Raw genomic sequence first — 23,621 nt, 5'->3', positions numbered from 1 at the left:
TAAGTCCACAGTTGGGCAACCTTTTGGGAAGAAAGAAATATTAATGGAATTATTTTAATTTTTTATTTTTATTAAGATTTGAGGTGGTAGGTAGAGGTAGAAGAAAGAGATGACTGACTCTTTGTATTCTAGCCTGACATTCTTTTAGTTTGTGTGTATAAACATGCTCATAATATTCCAAGTTACTCAAATCAGGGAATATATTAAATTTTTGTGATTGATACAGAGCTTTTAAATGCCTTAGCTTACCAAAAATTAGCTTCTGTGTTTAAGCTTTAGTTGGCTACTTCTAAAGTATTTTTCATATTTGATAGAAATAAATTTAAATAAGTGATAATAATTTAGAGTTTATCCATTAGTAAATATCCTTAAGAAATAACATTTTTATGCCAGTTTATCTCCCAATTGTTTCAAAGTTTGAAGATTGTTGGTTATAAATACTAAAAGATTTGGAAGGTGCTATTGTATTTTTCACTTAATTGTGTGATAATTTGGCCCAAAAATAGTGGTGTCTTCACTAAGTTAAAGTATGTATGCAGGCAGCATGGCTGTCAGTGTCCCCAGCTATTTATATGGCCACATACTGAGAATTTTCTTTGTGACTTCAGTATCAATACTAATGGTGGTATCCATAGTAACTACATATTTTCTACCAATAGCAAGATGTTCAGAATATATGTAACCTTTGTCATAGAAGACAGAAACATCTTTCTACATATCTGCCTGCTAATAAAGAAGTATATTTTCCCTAGTCCTACACACTATTGGAAGGGGAACAAGGAGGAAAAAGAGTTGCAGTGTCTGGCTAATAACACTCCTGTTCACAGTGATGCTAACCATTGGTCTTCAGAAAATGTCTGCATTTATTTGTAGTAGCTGTTTTTATTTTAGATAGTACTTAATCCAGAAAATGTTGCTAAATGTATTTTTCTAGAGTGGTCATAACTACTTTTGTTTCAAGAAATAAGAGATACCATCTCTTCAAAAAGCATAATATATTATGGTCTCTTTACAAGTTCTATTTCTCCCGAGCATGATGGCTCATGCCTGTAATCCCAGTGCTTTGGGAGGCCAAGGTGGGCAGATTGCTTGAGCTCAGGAGTTGCGTCCAGCCTGGGCAACATGGCAAAACCTCGTCTCTACAAAAAATACAAAAATTAGCCGGTTGTGATGGCGCATGCCTGTAATCCCAGCTAATTGGGAGGCTGAGGCATAAGAATTGCTTGAACTCACAAGGTAGAGGTTGCAGTGAGCCGAGATTGCACCACTGCACTCCAGGGCCACAGAGTGAGACTCTGTCTCAATAAATATATAAATAAATGTTCCGTTTCTTTTGTGTTAGCCGCTATTAAGCTCAGAGTCAAAAAATAGGAGGCTTTTTTTTTTTCTTTTTGAGACAGAATTTTGCTCTGCCACCCAGGCTGGAGTGCAGTGGCACAATGTTGGCTCACTGCAACCTCTGCCTTCCGGGTTTAAGTGATTCTCTTGCTTCCCGAATAGCTGGGATTACAGGCGCCACTACCACGCCCTACTAATTTTTGTACTTTTCATAAAGACGGGGTTTCAGCACGCTGGCCAGGCTGGTCTCAAACTCCTGTCTTCAAGTGATCCGCCCTGCCCTAGCCTCTCAAAGTTCTGGGATTACAGGTGTGAGCCACTGTGTCCAACCCAAATATTCAGCTTTCTGTTAACAAAACATGCAGTTCCTTATTATACATATATTTGAGTGTTATGTAACTGGCTTATACTTACTTTGATTTTCCGTTTTTAGAGGGAGCTCTACCTTTAATTTCAATATCTTTTTCCTTTGCCTTCTTTATCAGCTGTTTCTACTCCTTTTGAAAGGATCGAGTGTATAAATCATTTGAGAATAAGCGTGTTAAAAATACCAATAGCCTATCTTCTTAGAGCTGTTTTTCAAAGCTGTATTAATGAAATTTTTTAAGTTGTGTATTTTGTGTTTCTTCTACCAATAGGTGCATTTGATTTAATGCATAAATACCCAACACTTTATATATGTATATACATGTACTTACGCTTATATATGTATGTGTATATATGTACATATGCTTATATATGTGTATATATGCTTATATATATTTAGTTTCTGGTATAGCTAATTGTGTCTTAAATGATATCTTGGATCAACCACAGATAGATGAAGTTTCTTGTCGTTGTGTGTTGTGTGTCTTTTTATGTGTGTCTTTTTTATTTTATTATTATTTTTTTGAGATGGAGTCTTGCTCTGTCACCCAAGCTGGAGTGCAGTGGTGCGATCTTGGCTCACTGCAACCTCCACCTCCCGGGTTCAAGCGATTCTCCTACCTCAGCCTCCTGAGTAGCTGGGATTATGGGTGCCCACCACCATGCCTGCCTAATTTTTGTATTTTTTAGTAGAGATGGGGTTTCTCCATGTTGGTCAGACTGGTCTTGAACTCCTGACCTCAAATGATCCACCACCTTGGTGTCCCAAAGTGCTGGGCTTACAGGCGTGAGCCACTGCACCTGGCCCGTCTTTTTATATGTTAATTTTTTGGAACATACTGTCTTCCCAGCAGTTTTATTTTTATTTAGGTACATTTGTACTAATTTTTAAAGTAAATTTATCTTTGATATTTTAAAGTTTATTTTTTTTTCAATATATAACCTATGGAATGACTCTGTGTAATTTATTGGAGGACATAAAGGATTGCCCTGTTTGCCCCCTTTTTCCATTTAAAAATAAGTATTTCTGACCAAGCATTGGTTTATCATGGCTAGGATTTCTCCAAACAATGTAGTGAACTTTTTTGAACAGCAGGGTGAAAATATGGCTATATTAATGGATAATCTTGTAGAATTTTCGGAATCTTTTAAGGAAATGTGGTTTAAACCTGAAAACAAAATTTTCTGTCAAACTAAGATAAGCACATTCATTAGGAAACCAGGTTCCTTTAGGAACTCTTGTAGACCTGTTTGATTTAGCATATCCATTTTCAAGTAATTACTTGGAAATTATAAATCATCCACCTTCCTCCCCTTTCACTGTTTTTTTCTTTTAATATAGATTCACCTTCTCACAAAAGGAAATGATAAAAAACTATAGGGAATACGTGGGATTTGGTTTTGGTAGCAGTCTTGCCAGAGAGTCAAGATTATGATTGATAATATTAGTACAGTTTTCTCATTAAATACTCATTTTTAGGAATAATTCTAATTTTAAATTTTAAAGGGTATCTGGTTAATCTGAATGCTGTTCATCTGTAACCACTTTACCCAGTTTCATTTCAGGTTGTTAATAAGGATGTCCTGTATGTTGGAATTTAATGATTTAAACTCTTGAAATATGACCCTGGACTTGGTAACAACTAGTTTTGAAATTATATGCTTAGGAAAATTTTGATACATAAGTTTTGTATCTTTTAAAATGTATACAGTTCTAAAGTCCTGATTTAACCATACATTTGTGTAATGTACACACTCTTAAAAAAATTTTTTTTTGTACGTTTTCGCAGTAAAATAACTGCTTCACATGACTGGTTTAATTGTATCTTCCAAAAATACTTTCTAAGCATTTACCATAACAAGGCTTTTTTGTTGGCAGGCCCTTTAACAAAGGGTCAAGCAGTCGGCCCTTTAAATGACCTTAAATCAAAGCCTTGCAGACAAGCAGATTTACCAGCATTATAGATAAGTATTTCAGGAAGTATTTACTTTACTAAATATGACTGTATGTTTGTCCTATAAAAAGTAAATCTTCAAAAGATTTAAAAATTTTTAGTATATTAGTTGATAGGAGATAAGAGTTTTATTAACACTTTCTAGAAACGTTTGGTAATATGTTAATGAAATGACCACAACTTTAAACTACTTATCCTCATAAATACGGATTTTTGCCTTCACCAGGTGATTACATTATAAGGCTGTGCTTTCATAGAAGACAAAATAAAGTTGTATGATTTATATTGAAGTCAAATGTGTTGTGAGATTACATTTGGAAAGATTATATTGGAAAAATTCTAATAATTTTTCAGGCTATGTGAGAGACTTAAGTGACCATGTGTAATAGAAAAGTTCCATTGAAAGTTAAAATCTGCAACAGCATGAGCCAACCTGTACATTCGGGTCAAGTATCTTTTTAGATAGCTGCAGAGCAATGCTGTCTTTCAGTTTTCTATAGCTTTATGCGTATTGATCATCCTCAGTAAGGGCCCTTTTCTTTCTCCCATCCCCTCTGCCCCTTTATAGTGTTTTATTTAGGGAGTTAATTTAGGCAAAACTATGCCCACAAATCTATGGATTTCCTTTTCTGTGGATTACTGGCAACCAAAAATATAAATGTACATTCTTATCAGATAGAAAATGTTATTAATGATACTATTCTTCAGTGATTGGCATAGATGCCCAATTGAAAACCTTCTGGTAAAATTTAATAAATTTAACACGATATTTTTAATGAAGTGATTTTTGCCATTATTAAATCATCCTTCCTCCAGTTTTCTTCCCTGCCCATATACAGATGAGCAATAGTGACCACTGCTGCATAGGATACATTGTTATGTCAATTACATAAAGCACATAATAAAATTTTAATTCTTGCCATTATGTTGTCTGTTTTCAAAATCGGGGATAGTAGAGACAGATGAAGATTTAGATATAAAAATGGAATTCTTTCTTAAGCACTTAAATGATCGGTATGGATTGTTACTGATCCAGCCACCCATGCTGTAAATCTAGAAACTCGGCCCAGCATGGTGGCTCATGCCTGTAATCCTAGCACTTTGGGAGGCCGAGGTGGGCAGATCACGAGGTCAGAGATCGAGACCATCCTGGCTAACATAGTGAAACCCTGTCTCTACTAAAAATACAAAAAAAGAAAATTCTCCGGGTGTGGTGGCACGTGCCTGTAATCCCACCTACTCAGGAGGCTGAGACAGGAGAATTGCTTGAACCCAGGAGGTGGAGGTTGCAGTGAGCCGAGATCGCGCCACTGCACTCCAGCCTGGGCGACAGAGTGAGACTCCGTCTCTAAATAAATAAATAAATAAATAAATAAAATAAAATAAGAAACTCATATACATGGATGTGGACCAAACAATAGAACTCAAATGCCGTTCTACAGGACTACAAAGCTGTTTGTATCAGGTTATGGTGTTAAATCATAATTTCTGGATCATGATCTTAAACCTTTAATTGGTTCCATTTCTACTTTACTCTTTACTAACAAGTATCCTGATGGCCTGAAAATCCATGTTGAAATTTAAAGTTTGAATTTTCCAGATCAAATATGAAATTTATTTTCATTTTTTAAAGTACAAAATATCAGTTGTATAATCATGGTAAAACATAAAATTTTGCTATAAAAGATTTTTAAAGGCTATTTGATTAAAACACTTATTTACTTAAACTCTTTGCTAGAATTTTTTTTAGAATTCAGCATCGGAGGAGGAATGTGACATAATAATGATCGAAAGCCGAAAGTTTAAAAGTTGTGATGCCCTCACATGGTTGGAGGGTTATTCTAGCTTCTAAGGACTGAATGTTGTCCACAAGAGTGTCATCAGGTCATAAATTGGTAAGACTTAATGGCTTAGATTTTATGTATTATACCTGATGTTATTGTATTGAGATGAATATTTATGAACAAAATGAGCACATTGTGTAAGATTACAATATTAAATATAAGTTAAAACTTGGAATTTTAAATATTTGGAGTATGTAAGCCTTTCAAAGTCTCTTGAGGCTGAAGACCGTATCTTTGCAGTGGTGTTTACTAAATACATCAGTTTAAAAAAAGAAAGTGAAATCCTGTATTATAGTAAGATTATTAAAATACTGCTATTGCATCTGCTGTAGATGCCTACAATATAGTGAAGAACCCAAATACTTTCTAGGTGTTATACCAGGAGATATTTGAGAAATAATATATTCATCTTTTCTTTAAAAAAAAAATCAATTTTTCTTAATAATATATAGCTTCATTGTATTGCTTTGGGGGATTTTATTTCTTAATAAAAGACATGTTTCCTCTAAATGTCTAAAATAAAGCCAAGAAAATTTTTTCAGTTCTTACATTGAGAATACCTAAGATGCTGATATCATATGAAAATGATACATTAGAAGTCATTGCACATTTTTTATATTCCCTGAAAATTAATTTTCTCTCAGAATTGTATTCTGCTTAGAAAAAAACTACTTTGTTTTGTGCACTTTCTTATTTTGCTTTGTTTTATACAGCCGTATTTTGTAGGGTGACCATTGGAAGGGTAGAGTTTAGCTCAGGATAAGACCTTATACCTTTTAATCTGAAGATCATAATATTTTGTAGATGAAGAAAAGGAGTCTGGATTATTTGTCCAAGGTCATATAATCGTAGAATTCATGTTTTCATTGAAGTGTGGTATACATATCCTGCATGTCAGTCAATAATTATTTGAAATTAATTATTTTCCAAAAAAGCCAGAAGGTATGGGTTGATATCAGCTAAACAGGCCACTATATATATATTCCAACTTTATCCTTAACCAGAGACATGTTATTTTATCCCTTGCCCATTCTGCCTTTTGAATAATATTCTGAATTGTTTCTGATATAGTATTCCATGATTTCATTACATTCTGTAAGCTTAAGTCCCTTAAGCTAGTAATTACAATCAATAGTAGTCTGGAGGGAAATACAACAAACTAATTAAGTTATCTCTTATTCCATATACTTTTGTATTTTCTTTATTTTCTATAATCTACATAACTTTGATAATCAGGAAAATAATTTCTAATTTCTCTAGTACAGGATATCCATATTTAGTAGTCAGTGGTTGGGATTCAGGAGATCATGAACCATGTGGAATTTTGGGTAGAATTTTTTTATGTTCACTTTTCTGTGAAAGGTTCAGAGCATTTGTCAGATTTTTTTTTCAGGGCGTTTGTCAGATTTTTGTCTGTCAAAAACAGTTAGGAAACATTGCTAGTGAATGTTTTGTGTCAAAAGGACAATCCTTGTTAGACACCTAAGTATGACTCGTGAAAAATTTCTAGCAAGAACATTGATCCTATGACTCTTACTGATGTTTATTCAGTGCTGGGTTACTATAAATGCCCATTAGACTGATGGGACAAATCAGAGCCAAGCCACATTTAGTTTAGGAATTTCGTACTGTCAGTCTCTGTGCTCAAGGGTCAATTGGATTTTTCTGCAAAGTAGTTGTATTTTGGCCACTGAGTGTCAGGCACTGTGCTGAATATTTTTGGCACGTTATCTCATTTAATTTTCACAAAGTCATATATTAATAGACATTATCAATATCCTCAGTTTACAGAGAAGAAAATTGAAAGCTTAGGGAAGTTAAGTAACTTGCTCAAGCCACATAGCCGTTGAGTTCTGGAGCTAGAATTCAAATCTTATTACTAACTGGAACCTGGGTATCAGTATGCTGGTATGCTGATATCCTCTGAAAACTTGAAGGATAAGATAAAGGAGAATTTTATATTGTATGAAGATGTGAATTCATAAATTTGATTTATCTTGAACTTAAGTAGCAATGGGTCATCCTCCATTACAAAACTATCTTTTAAAGTATTTGCCAAAAAATAAATGTTGGAGGTTGCTTACTATCTAAAAGTTAAGTATTAATTGCATTAAAAAATAAATTCTTTTCAGATTTAATGCTTATGAATATATGCAAATATATGTGTGTTTTTTTAAAGAAAAGTCTTAGTACTTATTAGAATAGTGTTATTAAGGAACTCATCCTTTCATATTTAGGATTTATAAACAGCAAACACTAGGAAGCATTGATTTAAAAAGCAGCTTTGAACTGCAGATATTTCTTGGGATAGTGGGATATATTGCATGTAAAACCCTTATTAAATGCTATGTGAGAGTTTTCCATTTGCCTTTAGTTGTGAATAATTCTATTGAGAAACCTCTTTTTTTGGCCCACTTTTAAAGCATTTATCAGGCAAAATTAATTTTGGGGGATACATGAGATTTTTTGGTTTTGTTTTCTCTTGTACTTTGTCATATCCTTTTTGTTGGTTTAATTTTACTCTCAGATGAGCTCCATGCCTTATAACCTTTTCCCTATTTTTAAGTGTTAATAATAAAAGGTTGAATCTACAATAAATAGTACTGCTTAAAATTTGTTTGCTTCTGAGTGATGTTGAAACAGTCTGCAGATCTAGTATAAACTGTTTCTTTAGCACCATGGTTAAAAATGCACAACTTGATAGGTCATCAGAATATGAGAATTCTATCTAAAAGTCTTTTTTTTTTTTTTTAAATAATACATTTGTACCCCAACTTCTGTAGTAGTAATATGTTTGCCTTTTCAAAATTCAAACTGGGAAATTTGGAAAATAGAATAAGAATAATCATACTTAATCCAAGTTTTTAACAATTACCATCTTACTGTTTGCATATTCCCAGACTTGGAATACATATATATTAATAGTTGCAATCATGGTAGATAAGTAGATTTTCAATAGTTTTTAAACTATTTAGTTAAAACTAAAGCTAATACTGATACGTGATAGGTTTTAATTTTTAACTGATATTTGTTATCTGTGATACCATTCCCTCCTGTTTTTCCTTCTGCCTTGCTGGTTGTTGCTTCTCAGACCAGTTGGCAGACTTTCCCTTCTGTCTGTTCTTTTAAATATTATTGGAGGCCGGGCATGGTGGCTCATGTCTATAATCCCAGCTCTTTAGGAGACTGAGGTGGGAGGATCACTTGAGCCCAGGAGTTCAAGACCAGCCTGGACAACATAGGGAGTTATCTCTACAGAAATAATTTGCTGGGCATGGTGATGCACACCTGTGGTCTCAGCTACTTGGGAGGCTGAGGTGGGAGGATTGCTTGGGCCTGAGAAGTCAAGGCTGCAATTGAGCCATGATCACACCACTCCACTCCTGCCTGGGCAACAGAGTGAGACTTGGTCTCAATAAATAAATAAATAAAGGAGTCATCAGAATGCTATCTTCTTCTTACATTCTTCATCGTAATAAGAGCTTATAGATGGCTTCCAGGCACATACCATCTTTATGCTATAGGAAGTCACCTTTGTGCTCTAAGGTGCTCAAACCCATTACTTCCAGCCTAGGTATCTCTCCTTACATTCAAACTTCCCTGATCTCTCATAGCCAGTTAATCACAAAGTACTGCCATGTCTGCCTCCTGAGTGTTTTGCCAGCCTATCCATCTCTTGTCCCCATTCAGTGCACTATCCTTTCTTATGTGAAAATGCAACAACCTTCTGACTGGTCCTTGTCGTTTGAGTTTTCTAATGTGGCCAACTGCACCTACTGTTCTTACTTGGAACATTTTTTTGTACCTGTCTTTTTTTTCTCCACCCAACTGTGTCACTTCCTCTTTCCTGATCCAAGAGCTTGATTATGTGGCCCCAGAACACCCTCTCAGATCTTGCTCTGTCTTAGCACTTATCACCCTTAACATCTTGTATATCTCCTGCACTAATTGTAAACTCACAAACTCTGGAATTATGTTTATTTGACGTATCCCCCGTGTCTGATAAATGTTTTAAGTTCATTACAACCCCTTTGGAATGTAGCATCACAAAATTTGGTATTTGAAAATAATGTTAGAGATTATTGTATGGAATTAGAGACAAGACTCAAATGTAGAAACCACATTACCTAACTCCTAAGTCAGTGTTTCTTGTGTATTTCATGACATTTAGATTTTGACCACTATAAATTATTACTGCAAGTTATTAGGTAACATGGTAAGTGTTTACCATGTGCCAGATACTAATGCATTATCTCTGAATCCCAGTACCCGGTCCTATTATTGTCCTTTGGGGAGGCTAAATATTAGCTTGTCTAAAGTCATATCTCAGTTTTGGTGCAGTGGCTCAAGCCTTTAATCCCAGCACTTTGAGAGTCCAAGGCAGGAGGACTGCTTAAAGCCAGGAGTTCAGGAGCAGCTTGAGTAACCTTGTCCCTACCCGCAAAAAAGAAAAATTAGCTAGACATCATGGCACATGCCTGTAATCCCACTGAGGCAGAAGGATCACTTGAGCCCAGGAGTTTAAGGCAGCAGAGAGCTATAATGGCGCCATTGCATTCCAACCTGGGAGACAGCAAGACTGTGTTATAAACTAAGATGAGAGATGGGATTCCAAAGTGGATATAACTCCAGAACCAATGCCCTTTTATTTATTTTTTATTTATTTATTTATTTTTTTTGAGACGGAGTCTCGCTGTGTCACCCAGGCTGGAGTGCAGTGGCGAGATCTCAGCTCACTGCAAGCTCCGCCTCCCGGGTTTACGCCATTCTCCTGCCTCAGCCTCCGAGTAGCTGGGACTACAGGCGCCCGCCACCACGCCCGGCTAGTTTTTTGTATTTTTAGTAGAGACGGGGTTTCACCATGTTAGCCAGGATGGTCTCGATCTCCTGACCTCGTGATCCACCCGCCTCGGCCTCCCAAAGTGCTGGGATTACAGGGTTGAGCCACCGCGCCCGGCCGAATGCCCTTTTATTTAATACCACCTCTCCGAATTTATCTTCTGAGTTTTGAATTATAAAGCTGAGTTAGAAGGGAATTTAGTGGTCATTTATTCTAACCACCTATCCTGTACTTGGATCATGTCTAGTGTTCCTTCCAAGTTGTCATCTAGTCTCTCAACACCTCCAGTGATATCTTACTTTGCATCCTGGTCTATTTTTGTATTTATAAACCTCCCATAAACCCTTTCTGTAAAACAGAATCTTGAAATGTGAAGCAGAGAAATCAAATGATTGCCATCACTTAAAGCGTATATAAGCAGCACTAAAAAGTCTGTGGAGATATTGAACTGGATACATCCTCTAGTTATTTCTGTATTTTCATAGCTGCTATAATCAAGAATGTGGTTTCCAGTTCATGGCCGTAAGTCACTGGTTTTAGTACATAGTCCTAAAGTTCTTTTTCAAAAATGGATAAGGAGACATTGCTTAATACCTTAGAGATCACAAGGACGTTTCTCTACTTATTGATTGTGGTGATGATACAAGGACTTCGTGGGAAACCTTTATGTGTGACGTGATCCTCAATGTAAAAAGAGTGAAATAAATGTGAATATCTTCAGACTCCTTGGTCTAGTTTACATAGAACTTGCACTTATTCATGAGTCATGCTTAAAGGCATGGTAGTTTGAATTGTCTTTTTTATCTGACCAAAAGCCTTTAGGATTTTTAATTCTCCCTGTAGACCTAATTTTGATTGAATAGAAAGTAAGATTAGTCAGCTGAGAGAACCCATAAATAGATACTATGAGGCATGATTTTACAACCAATCTTTTCACTAGATTTACAAATGGTTTCTCCTTAAATCCATGATTCTAATGTAAAAAAGTCTCTGTCAAGGTTTTTATCTTAAGATCATTAAGAGTTTTTAACATCCACTTTATTGTCCATGAAGTCTTCTGTGATTTAGTCATCATCATGATCAGTATATGGAGTTACCAAGTTTCACTGGCCATGGCAACAGTAACCTGGAAATTCATAGAGCCTAGCCCTTTTCTGTTACTCAAACTTAAAACCGTTTTTCTATTTACATCACTTGCCTATACTGTATAGAAACTGGCACACTTTTCTTCTTTCTCAGTGGGTAACAACCAGATTCAAGGAACATCAAAAACTTACCTTTATTAGCGAGAAAAAAAGTCTTGAGGTCTGCCCATATTTTACTCTGTTCCAGCGATACTCTTAATTAGTTTCTAATAGTTTAAATAGTTGGTTAATTTCTTAGATCTTTGTCCTGGCATGATGAGCCCAATATAACATCTGTTTATACCAAATTTATAAAAATATATATTAGATAATATATTGTAGGTTGTATTCTGTCTTTTTCTTCAAGTAATATGTTTACTATCAATTATATGCAGAGTAGTGTTGTAATAAGTAGATCCTGGAGATGGACAGTTTCTGCTTTTAAGGTTTAATTCAAGAGAAAGGAACATTTGATAAAGACAAAAAATCATGGATGAATCAGAGAAGTGGAGCCTGTTGGCAAGAAAGGAAGAAGGCTAAGGAAAATGTAGGTGGAGCATTCCATCTCAAGTGACAGTCTTATCTCTGGAATCTAAATCGATTTAACAAATTTCAGGTCATGATGTAAGTGTAGAATTCATCATAAAAGATTTCACACAAACAGTTGTAAAATTCTATCATTCACCATGTCTTAATTATTAGAATTGTTATTGCCTAAAAGAATTCAAGGACATGAATCTAGACTGAAATGATAAAAACTTGGATGTCAAACTTTTTGTCTCTGAAAATGTGCCTACTTGAGTACAGTTTTGCTTGAGTGAAAAAAACCTAATGACCCTTTAGATTTTATAGTAGTGCTGTTTTCTGCTTTACATCAGAATCCCTTTTTGAATAAGGTAATTCTAAAGCAGTGATTCTTAGCTAAGGTAATAATTTGTTTAAAAGCAAACAACACTTTATACCACTTTTCTTACTTGCTTTTAGTAATATTTAGTGTTGAATTTTCATATAACAGTACTAAGGGAAGACCTGGGATATTTTTAAATACCCTTTTTTGGAAATTTTTATTTGAATTAAATTGGTTATATTTCAGTGGCTTTTGGAAAAATTTCCCACAGTAAGATAAGTTTATTTTACTCTAAATAATGAAACACCAAGATCCCAAAGAAGATCCATAAGAACGTTATTGACGTCCAATCCACAGGGATCCTGTGTTTAATAAGCCTTGTACAGGAGAATCACTTGAACCCAGGAGGCAGAGGTTGCAGTGAGCAGAGATCATGCCATTGCACTCCAGCCTGGGTGACAAAAGGAAGACTCTGTCTCAAATAATACTAATAATAATAATAATAATAAGCTTTGTAAATGTAAATCTCAAGTCAAACAATTTTTGTTAACATGTATTTTGTGGCTGCATTAAATCTTTAACATCTAATTGAATACAAAAAAATCAATTTGTTAAGGAATAACTAGGATTTTATTTTGGGTGAAACATAAATATAAAACCTGTTTCTTAATACTAATCATAATTGATTTTTATTCATGTTTCACTGCATTGGGAGATTAACTCTTATTTAATTTTCCCAAGATACACTGGGAAAGTAGACCTTATAAAGTGTCAAAATCCAAATTGATCCAAATGATAAAAGGAACTAATTGGGTTGTTGTGTGTACTGTTGTAAACAGTCTCACATAATCCTTATAGCAGTCCTTTAATATATGTACAACTGTATCCCATTTTATAGTTGAGGTAACTAGTTTCAGTATGTTAACTTGCTAGGATCACCCCACCAGTAAGTGGGTGGAGTTTGGATTAAAAGTCAGCTAGCCTCACACTTGTAATTCCAGCACTTTGGGAGGCGGAGACAGGTGGATCACGAGGTCAGGAGTTTGAGACCAGCCTGGCCAACATAGTGAAACCCCATTCCTACTGAAAATACAAAAATAACTGGGCATGGTGGTGTGCATTTGTAGTCCCAACTACTTCGGAGGCTGAGGCAGGGGAATCACTTGAACCCGGGAGGTGGAGGTTGTGGTGAGCTGAGATCGTGCCACTGCACTCCAGCCTAGGCAACATATCAAGACTCCGTCTCCAAAAAAAAAAAAAAAAACCTAGTCTAATTCTAAAGCCTATGCTTTTAAACCATTTTATTATTCTTTCTGAATTCAACTTTTTGCTTAGGCTAGGCAACTGCTGAGTGAGAGGTTGTCTTACCCCTCAATGTCTGACCCCAGAATGAAGTAGAGAACAGAAAATACTTTAGACAAGAGATAGTAAACTGAAACGTAGTCAACTTTAATTCTTCAAGGCCTATATTTAGAGCGTTGCCTTTATATTTGTTGAAAGTGAAAAGTGTAATCCATGGCTGGGTACAGTGGCACACGCTTATAATCCCAACACTTTGGGAGGCCAGGGCAGGAGGATCGCTTGAGCCCAGTAGTTTGAAACTAGCATGGGCAACAGAGTGAGATCTGTCTCTACAAACAACAAAAAAACATTTTTAAAAAGAAAGATGTAATTCCTTGCTTGAACCCAATCCACTATAATTTTAGAAAATATTCCAAATGGAAAACATTCATTGGTTTATTAAAAATAAAGACTAGGCTTCCCCCCCACCCCCAATATGATATATTCTGTTCATTTCCCTAAGGAATGATGACCATGCTTGGTGCTCTCCCTTTAGTCTAAATCAGAATCAAGCAACTGTCTCTTTAAAAACCTGATGATATTCTTCTGAGTTTCGCCCTATTTTGAAACGGTTCCGTGACAACCTTTATTTATTACTGTACTTGGACTTTGGGGGACAGATTAGGAAGGAGACTTAAAGTAGCAAAGAAAAATTAGTTAATAACTTCGGAGCAAATTGTAGTCACGAAATCCTAGTGACTAGCCTAATATAATTTTACTTTGTCAAATACATTGTTCATAGAATTATACTTTTTCTAAAAAGCTATTTTAACTAACATTTCTGCACTTTCAAGAAATAGTCATAAAGAAAAGAAAGAGACAAAATGAAAAGATGAGCAAAACTTACGTACTTTTCACTGGTATTTGGCTTTTGGTATATACATATACCAAAGGGGATAGTCTCATTTTTACTTTAGTCAAGTCTCATTGTAGAAATGGGATTGAGAAGATATTTAAACAAGGTATCTAAATAAGAATGACTTTAATAAAAAGAAATAATATGTTGAGAATGAGGAGGCAAATGTGAGGCCATTAGATGAATAAGTAGCATTCATAAGAATAGTTTCTTCCCAAGCCCATCTTTTTCCATGACTCTTTACATGTTAGTGTTCTCCAGTGTTTTGGCCCCACTTGTCTTTTCATTGTTTGTGCAGGTTTGTCTTCTCCTATGGTTTGAGCCGTGTACTGCATTCTTACAGCTTTCAAATCTAGATTTCTAGGCCAGAGACTACTCTGGAATTCTCAATACCTATTTCCAGCAGCCTTCTCTCTGTATTTCTCCAACAGGATTCTACATTTCCATGTCTCCAAATTCAGTAGTCCCAAGTGAAACTTAAATTTCTTTTCTCATCTTTATTTGCAGCGCTTTATTTGCACATCTTTATTTGCACCACCTACTCCTCACCCCACTTCATCCTCCCCAAAATGTAGCCACCTTCTGTAATACACCAGCCAACTCCTAGTTGCTCCAAGAATAAAGCCCTAGGCATCCTTAGCATTTTCTTTGTCATAGATAGTCTCTTTCCCTTATCATCTCACTGATCTCTCAAGATTCGGTGTGCTTCAATTGAAACTTGAAATATTTTCTGATTCCTCTCACCCTTTTTTTCCTCTGAGGTACCAGTGTACATCTAAGTCTAGGTAACTGTCAGTCTTATACTATTTTTCCAGTCCCCAAGAAATAATTTAAAGTAGCAGGTATTATAGTGTCAAGTTTTTAATTTGAGCTTATTATTGGTATGTATTACCAATTACTTGGTATGTATTATTCACTCCTCAATAATATACTGTCATCAGATTAGGTAGTTGCTGCCATGTAAACAGTAAAATGAAATTTCTTTCAAGAGAGCCTGCTCTAAATGTTAAGTACTTCAATATCAAGGAAAATGCCACCCTCCTCATATCCCTTTATCCTGTCCTTTCTTAGATCTTAGAGGAAGGAAATAATCTTTTCAACCTGTTAAACCTTGCCTATTGTTAGTCTATTAAGAAGTAATGATTTCATCTAATAAGAAATAATGCTAGGTAGGATGACTGGTTCCTGTAATCGTAGCTACTCAGGAGGCTGAGGTGGGAGGATTGCTTTAGCCCAGGAGTTAGAGACCACCCTGGGCAACAGGATGAGGCCCTGTTTCTAAACAACAGATTTTAAAAATCAGCTGGGAATGGTGGCGCACACCTGTAGTTCCAGCTGCTCGGTTGACTGAGACTGAAGTAGGAGGATTGCTTGAGCCCAGGAGTTTGAGGCTGCAGTGAACCAAGATCATGCCACAGCACTCCAGCCTGGGCATCAGATCAAGACCCCATCTCTAAAAAACAACTAGCTAGCACACAAAGTCAAGTATCTTAAATAAATGTAACTCTATATTATTATAACATTTAAGTGTTAACTTGAAATAGGATATTTAACTTTGTTTGGAATATTTGGACTGCATAAATAGTGAAACTGCTGTGCAAATTTTACTTTTGTGCCAGTCTTCAATTTTTCCAGACTAAATTCTTATCTCTTCGATTTTGAATATTTTCGTCGATTTTTAGTTCAGCTAGTTTTAATATGAAGTTTCTTTAAAATGGCTCTACAAGAGAAATGTAATTTTATCAGAATTTTACTACCAAATATTAAAATGATCCCCCCAAAATATCATAACTTGGAAATGTGAAAGAGATCTGGATAAAGAAGATAATGTTAATTTTAATCTTGTATATATATTGGGGGATAAATTTTTAATGTAGTTTTTATTGTGTAAGTTTACATAACTTTTTGTAGTATAGATCTTTACCGCAAATTTTTATCATTTGCTTACCAGATTTACTTCGAATAAACAGAAATCACTGTACTGGGAGCTATAATCATAATTTACATCATATTTGCAGATGGTTATAATTCACTCTAAACCAAGAAACGGAATTTTTACAAATCACAGATATCACTTACGTTGATCATTGTTTTGTTTGTTGAATATAGTACCTTATCTTGCAGAATGAAATAGTTCCTAGAGAAAATAGAGTTGGCACCTCTTCCCTCCTTTCTCCCTTTCCTATTTTCTATCATTACTTTTCCTGTCTGCCATTTGTTCATGTCTGGAGTTTACACTGTACAAGATAGCTCCTTCATGAGTCATTTTCATTTTGGAACACGGTTTTCATTGTTCTTCAAGATGTAAAAGTACTCTTGCTTCTATCTCTGTCCTGCATCCGTCTGCCTTCCCAAACAGATAGCCACTTCCTTAATGTGTGTATATCCTTCTTTATGTGTATATAAGAAAACCAATGTGTATTATCTTCCTTAATGTAAATTATAATGTATTGTACACACATCTGTACCTTTACTTTTAAAGATCTCCAGGATACATTATTCCCATCTCAGTACTTAGAAAAGTATCTTCATGGTTCTTTAATAGATGCATACTATTTAATTGAATGGATGGCTATGCCATGATTCATTTAACCAGAAGTGTTGCTGTTATAAACAGTGTTGTAATGAGTAGCCTTGTTAAATACATTATTTGCTATGTATATAAAGTATCTAGAGGATAAATTCCCAGATGAATGATTGCTGGCTTAAAGAGTGAATAATTAAGGGGAGGTCGGGAGAGAAGAGAGGGAAAAGGAGAGAAATCTGTTTTGGAAAATAGTATTACATTATAGTTTTAATTTGTATTTTTATTTTATGATTCAGATGTTGAGTCTTTTTTCATGTCTTTCTTGTTAATGTTCAGTGTGAATTCCCTCCATTTTTCTATTGGGCATCTGGTCTTACAGATTTTAGGAAAATTATTAGAGACTTTTTAACTTTAAAAAAAAAATTAGGCATGCAGTTACATAGTCCTCTCTCACCAAAGTATTAAAGAAATTCTAATTAAATGGCTTTATTTAAAGTTCTTAGTACAGATGATAAGACTGATTCTAGACAAAGGGAGTCTAAGGTAGGAGATGGACTTCGTATAGATTGCATGCTCTTTCATCTACGCTTTACTGGCTAGCCATTTGATAAAATTAACAATATAAATATAAAATATGCTGAGGGCATTGGTGAACAAGGTTTTTGTAGAAGATGCTGACAATAAATATCAATCATTATATAAGTATTTAACTGGGTTTTTAGTAGTTCCTTGGTAAAAGCATTTATCACACCATTGCAGGACTGGCTACTTGAGAAAAAGTAACACTTAAGTTTTGTAAGTAGAAATTTTACCTGCTTGCTCAGGATGAATAATAGCTTTAAAATAACTTGTTTTGTGTTACTGCTAATAATAATCTCTATGGGGCATTTTGGGTTTCTTTTTTTTAATCATGAAATTAAACATTATTTGTTTTATATTGGTAGAACTGATGGTCAATAATTAGAATAACATAACATTTTGAGTTCTTAGTTTATTATTAACTTCACCCAATTTTTATTCTTCACCATAGAGGTTTGCATTCAGCTAGAGATTGTCTACATGAATTTTATTTATTTAGGCCCTTTTGAAAGGAAAATTGTTATTTGTTCTTGAGTAAGCTATAAATATGTTTTTAGTTCCCTCTTACAGAAGAGTGGTGGATTTTTAAAATTATATATAACCTCACAAGCTTGCTGAACTGTAGATTTATTCGATTTATTCCTTTGTAATCAGTGACTTGCATTTTCTTAATTTTCTTTCTAAAAAACAAAACATGCATTTGTTAGAGAATAGGCAAAATGTTACCCAGGTTAGAAGTAATGCATTTTAGTAGTAATGATGTTATTACAGTGCTTATTTTGGGAGATGGGAGTGGGTGGAATAAAGGTTATAGATGATTTACTGGAAACAGTATATGATTCCTGAGGACTGCCCCCAAAGAAAGGTATAGCCTCCTTCTGCTTGTGCGTTTCTGAAGAATCAGTTTTAGTTGGTTTGGGCAAGGGGGGGTGAGCATGAAGTACGCCAGATTTGCCAACTCAAAGGAGTTTGTATTACAAAAAATTTGTGTAATTTGGAGAGTTCCTGTAGTGCATTTATAGTTGTGGTTGTAACTCAATGCAAAGTTAGAGGAGTCTGAGTAAAACAAGGCATTTATTTTATTTATTTATTTATTGCAGTATTCTAATTAAAGATACATAATATTTTTAAGACATCTTCAGCTTTCTAACAAACCAGAAGAACATTTTCGTTCTTGGCAATTAGGTAAACTATATTGGCTATGAAAAGATCACTAAGCAAGTGCCTTTTCTAAGAGGTTCCCTCCCTTATTCTCAGAGCTGAACCTCTTCTAGGAATATGCCAGATAAGATAAATGGCATATTCTGAGCATGGTTTAATCTTTGGATCCATGCTTATGGTTTCACAACTTAACATTTGGTACTTCATTAAAGCATTCTTAATAATATACATAATTCTGGATTTATTTCAGGTCACTAGAGATTATTTTTTCACAGTCTTACTATTATGGAAGAAAATACATGTGTTTTGACATTAGGTCCAGGTTTGAATCCTGTTCCTAGTGTTGTGTCTTTGAGCAAGTTACTTGACCTCAGTTTCCTCAACTGTAAAATGAGAATGTTGCTCAGGCTTGTTGTAAGGACTCATTAAGATAAGGTGTGCCTGCCCTAAAGTAGACAATCATTAAGTTTTCTTTTCCTCTATCTTGTTAATTTGTTAATTAACATTTATATCTAGGGGAAGATGGAAAGACAAAGTAGTCAAAATATGTCCATTTTGGGAAAAAGAGAAGTAGTTACTTTTCTTAGAGACAGGTCTGGCTCTCTCACCCAGGCTGGAGTGCAGTGATGAACCCTGAACTCCTGGGCTCAAGCAAGCTTCCCACACAGCCTTCTGAGTAACTGGGACCATGGGCTTGCTTTCTTTTCTCTTTTCTTTTTTCTTTTCTTTTCTTCTTTCTTTTCTTTCGTGGGTTCTCACTATGTTGCCCAGGCTGAATTTTTTTATTTTAAATAAGTAGTCATGATGTCTGTGTCCACATTACTACAGATAAAAAAAAAAGTTGGTTTCTCATAGTTTTTTAAAAATAGAGATCAAGGCCGGGCGTGTAGCTCACGCCTATAATCCCAGCACTTTGGGACGCCGAGGCAGGCAGATCACCTGAGGTTGGGAGTTCGAGACCAGCCTGACTAACATTAGAGAATCCCCATCTCCACTAAAAATACAAAATTAGCCGGGCGTGGTGGCACATACCTGTAATCCCACCTACTCAGGAGGCCGAGGCAGGAGAATCGCTTGAACCTGGGAGGAGGAGGTTGCGGTGAGCCGAGATTGTGCCATTGCACTCCAGCCTGGGCAACGAGTGAAACTGTCTCAAAACAAAAAATTAAATTAGATTACCTGTTTCTTTAGTGATTTTAACTTGTGAAGTTGGAAATTCTTCATCCGTCCTCTTGCTTTCTCAGTGATGTTGCAAGTAATCTCATGGTAAGAGTAAGGAAACCTAGGAGGAAAAGCTGTGGTGGGGAACCAGTTAGGATCAATTAAAAGATGAACAGCATGGAAAGCCAACCTGTCTTACTGTAGCATTGATACTTTGAGTTTTACTTTTTCTGTGAGTGTAAGTATAATTAGCTTTAAACACTGAATTCAAGCTTATTTATTTATTTTGGAGCAGCAATTCCGGTAAATAAATACTTTCTTATAGGTCTTTCTTACTTTCCACAGCTCTATATTTCTGTTCATTCTCTCCATATCCACAAGTTTTAATGCATCTATAAATGCTAATAAATGCTTGATTTTTATTCTAAGAATAATTCATAGTAAATAGAAAGTTTATTTTTAAAAATTATCTTTTGACTTTATTTAGCACTTCCAGTTTACCATAATAGTTTAAAAAAGAAAATTCTGAACTCATTTTTCCCTCATGCTTCTGTGGCAGTAATTGTAACACTTGGTTTAAAATTGACGTATTTCAGTTTGAGTGTGTATATACACATACACACTAATCTGAAATATTTGTTTATACTACCACCATTATAGGTTACTGGGTATATATACTTTGTGCTGGGAATAAAGACAGAAAACGTTTTCTTAGGGAGCTTAAGTTTGGAAACTGGTTAACCATTAAAATATAATGTGCTGAATGTGATAATTAAAAGGAAAACAAGGTATATAGTATTACAATATTAGGTGAAGGAAGGAAATTATTGATTCTGCTTCAGTTGATCTTTCTCATTTTAAAAGAGAGTCAAATCTCACTATGATAACTTTGAACATAATAGAAAACATCTTGATACCCTCATTGAAACAGTATTTTTAAACCATACTCTGGGATCTTGAAATAAAATAGTCTCTTATTTGCTTAAGACTACCATATTGGTGTCTTCATTATAAATCTGGCTGTTTAAAGCAGTGGTTCTCAAACTTTAGTTTCTATCTGAATCGCCTGGAGAGTTTTTTAAAGTAGATTACGGGGCCCCGCCTCAAGAGTAAATCTGGGGTGGGTCCAAATATTTACATTTCTAACAAGGTCTGGGTGGGTCCAAATGTTTACCTTTCTAACAAGTTTCCAGGTGATGCTGATACTTCTAGTTCAGGGACTACACTTTGAGAACTGATTTATCTGAACTTAAAGAATTTTAATGCCTTCCTCATAAGAACCAATAATTGTTTCAAGTCTATCATATCTAATTACTGTCAGTATGCATTGAGTTGCTGTGTGCTAAGCACTGAATTCACTTACTCACAAAGGTAAAGAAGTTATGGAACCTTTCTCAAGGAGCTCAATCTAATAGGATCAACAGTGGTAGTATTATAATACTCAAAGTAATCACTGTCTGTATTGAGTGCTCAGTGTGCCAACTACTATGCTGAGCATTATTTAAACTCATTTAATCCTCACAATTGGCATATAATCCTTATTTTAAATGAAAAAACTGAAGTCTAGAAAGGTTAAATAATTTCCATATAGTGAGTATATGGAGGAGCCAGAATTTGCTATTCTGCCTTTTTGCACTACAAAAAGTTTGCGAAGATTGGTAGACCCCAGAAGGGATGGAGTAATTGGCTCTACCTTAGAAAATCAAACAGCATCACAGAAGAGATGGCACTGGAGCATCTTAAGGGACAGGTGTAAGATAGCCAGATGAATTGGAACTGTGAGCACTTCCAGCTGAGGGAGCAGTTTCTGCAAAGCCAAGGAAACCTGAGAGAACATATTTCAACAGACTGCAAATAGTTATATAAGACCATAACACAATAGGCAGATGGGATATAAGAGGAAAACAGATTGTATAAGGCAGAGGTCAAAGTCATAAAGAATTTTATGTACCAGGCTAAAAAGTTTTAAAAATAGAATTAGGCTTCTTAATTTTTCCTCCTATAACTTTCATTTGTAAGCCTGCAGTTCTCAAAGCATAGTCAGACAGCAGATTCCACATCATCCGGGAACTTGTTAGAAATGCAGAATCCTGGTTCCATGCCTACTAAATCAGAAACTCTGAGGGGGAAGCCCAGCAACCTGCGTTTTAACAAGACCTCCAGATGATTCTGGTGCGTGCTAAAGTTTGAGACCCCTGCAGTAGGTTATAGAATTCTTGAATAATAGCCTTCAAGATAGTTAAAGGTCACTATAGTGGTAGTAATTATATTTGACACTGATTTATTCTATTAGAGTATAACACCTAATAGTTGAAATATTAATACCTGTTAAGGGATACATCTTCATCATTATCTATTTATATCTTGCAAACCTGTTTCTTCTGTTGTCAAAAGAGATCTTAGGAAAAGAGTTTGTTAGATCCGCATTCAAAGAATAGCATGCTAATTATTCTTCCTTAGCTATGGGAATCATTTTAAAACTTGCTGACTGATTTTAATTATCAAAAAAAACAAAACAAAACAGTAAACCCTTTTTTAAAGGTTTTGGGGTTTTTTGTTGTTTTACTGCTTATTAATACATAAAACTGACGTTGTAGTTAGTATTTAAGGTGTGCTATTTAAACCAAATGTGTTGAAGGAATCAAATGATTTAAGTCATGAAATGACTTAAAAGTAATTCAATCTTTCCTTGCCATGTCAATAAAAATATAGAACCTATAATCTGGGATTCCCAAGCAAGCTAATCTAAATGCCTGTCACTGTCTTTTTTGCCAAAATGTGTTCAGTATTTGTGGTAAATATATCTGCATGGTATCTGGCACTGAAGTACATATTAAAGCCTTATGGTTTACTTAGTGATTCTGTAGTTTATAGTTACATATAGTCACACTTTGCACAGCTCACTAAAAGCATTTAAAGCCCAGCACGTATAAAGTATTTGTTAATGATCCATAAATCCTTTCTAGATACTAGATACACAAAACCTCTTTTCATCTTAGAAATAGTAGCAGCAAGAAGTGAAGGTAGTATGCTGTAATTAATGTGGTTAATGCTCAAATAAACTTAGTTTTCCATCTAATGATTTAAGGTTTCAAGGATTTAGAAGTGGAAAATCCCTTGAGGCATTGACATCAACCCCTTTGTTTTACAGATGGGGAAACGGAGATCCAGGGAAGTTAAATAGGTGATTTGCTGATGGTCACATAGGAAATGAATAGCAGGAAATCATAGGACAGGATATTTCTGAGCCTCAATCTGATATGACATTGTGGGTCCACACCATCAAAGTAAAGTAGTTTCCACGTATCTTAGCACTAAAATCTTAGGTGGAGTATACTTTATGAAGAGTATTTAGTAATATATAAAAATTATCTTTTTGTATTGGTACAGTAAGCTAAAGTATCAGATTTTTCTTTACAAGAGTAATTTTTAAAAACCTAATAACTGTTTTTTGAAATAAAATTAAAAAAAAAAAAAGAAAAGGGTATAAATTCCAGCTATTCTTACTACTTAATACATGGTAGAATATAAACCACCAAAGAGAACAATTATTCAGCCTTGTGTGTTATTATCGTACAGTTGCTAAGGTGATATTTGAACTTGGAATGTGCTTAACAGGCTGGATAACTTTTCAGTTATTCCCAGGGAAAACTGATCGAAACCACATACCTTATAGGTGATT

At 35.0% G+C, this 23,621-nt stretch overlaps 1 protein-coding gene across 4 annotated transcripts in view; it reads left to right on the top strand.

The window, feature by feature from the left end:
* Positions 1-23,621, top strand: part of TSC22D2 (TSC22 domain family member 2) — a 53,873-nt gene that overhangs the window by 24,894 nt on the left and 5,358 nt on the right. For 2 of the 4 annotated variants that reach the window (XR_644035.4, XR_644036.4), the window contains one exon: positions 5,398-5,554. The exons of the other annotated variants lie outside the window; for them this stretch is intronic. The gene's annotated coding sequence lies outside the window, so the exon portion shown is untranslated. The remainder of the gene's footprint in view (positions 1-5,397; positions 5,555-23,621) is intronic. 4 annotated transcript variants of the gene reach the window in all.

The sequence above is a fragment of the Papio anubis genome, chromosome 2, assembly GCF_008728515.1.
Source record: "Papio anubis isolate 15944 chromosome 2, Panubis1.0, whole genome shotgun sequence".
Taxonomy (NCBI): Eukaryota; Metazoa; Chordata; class Mammalia; order Primates; family Cercopithecidae; genus Papio; species Papio anubis.
The sequence above is the reverse complement of the archived record's forward strand: the minus strand, read 5'-3'. Positions and strand labels throughout refer to the sequence as shown.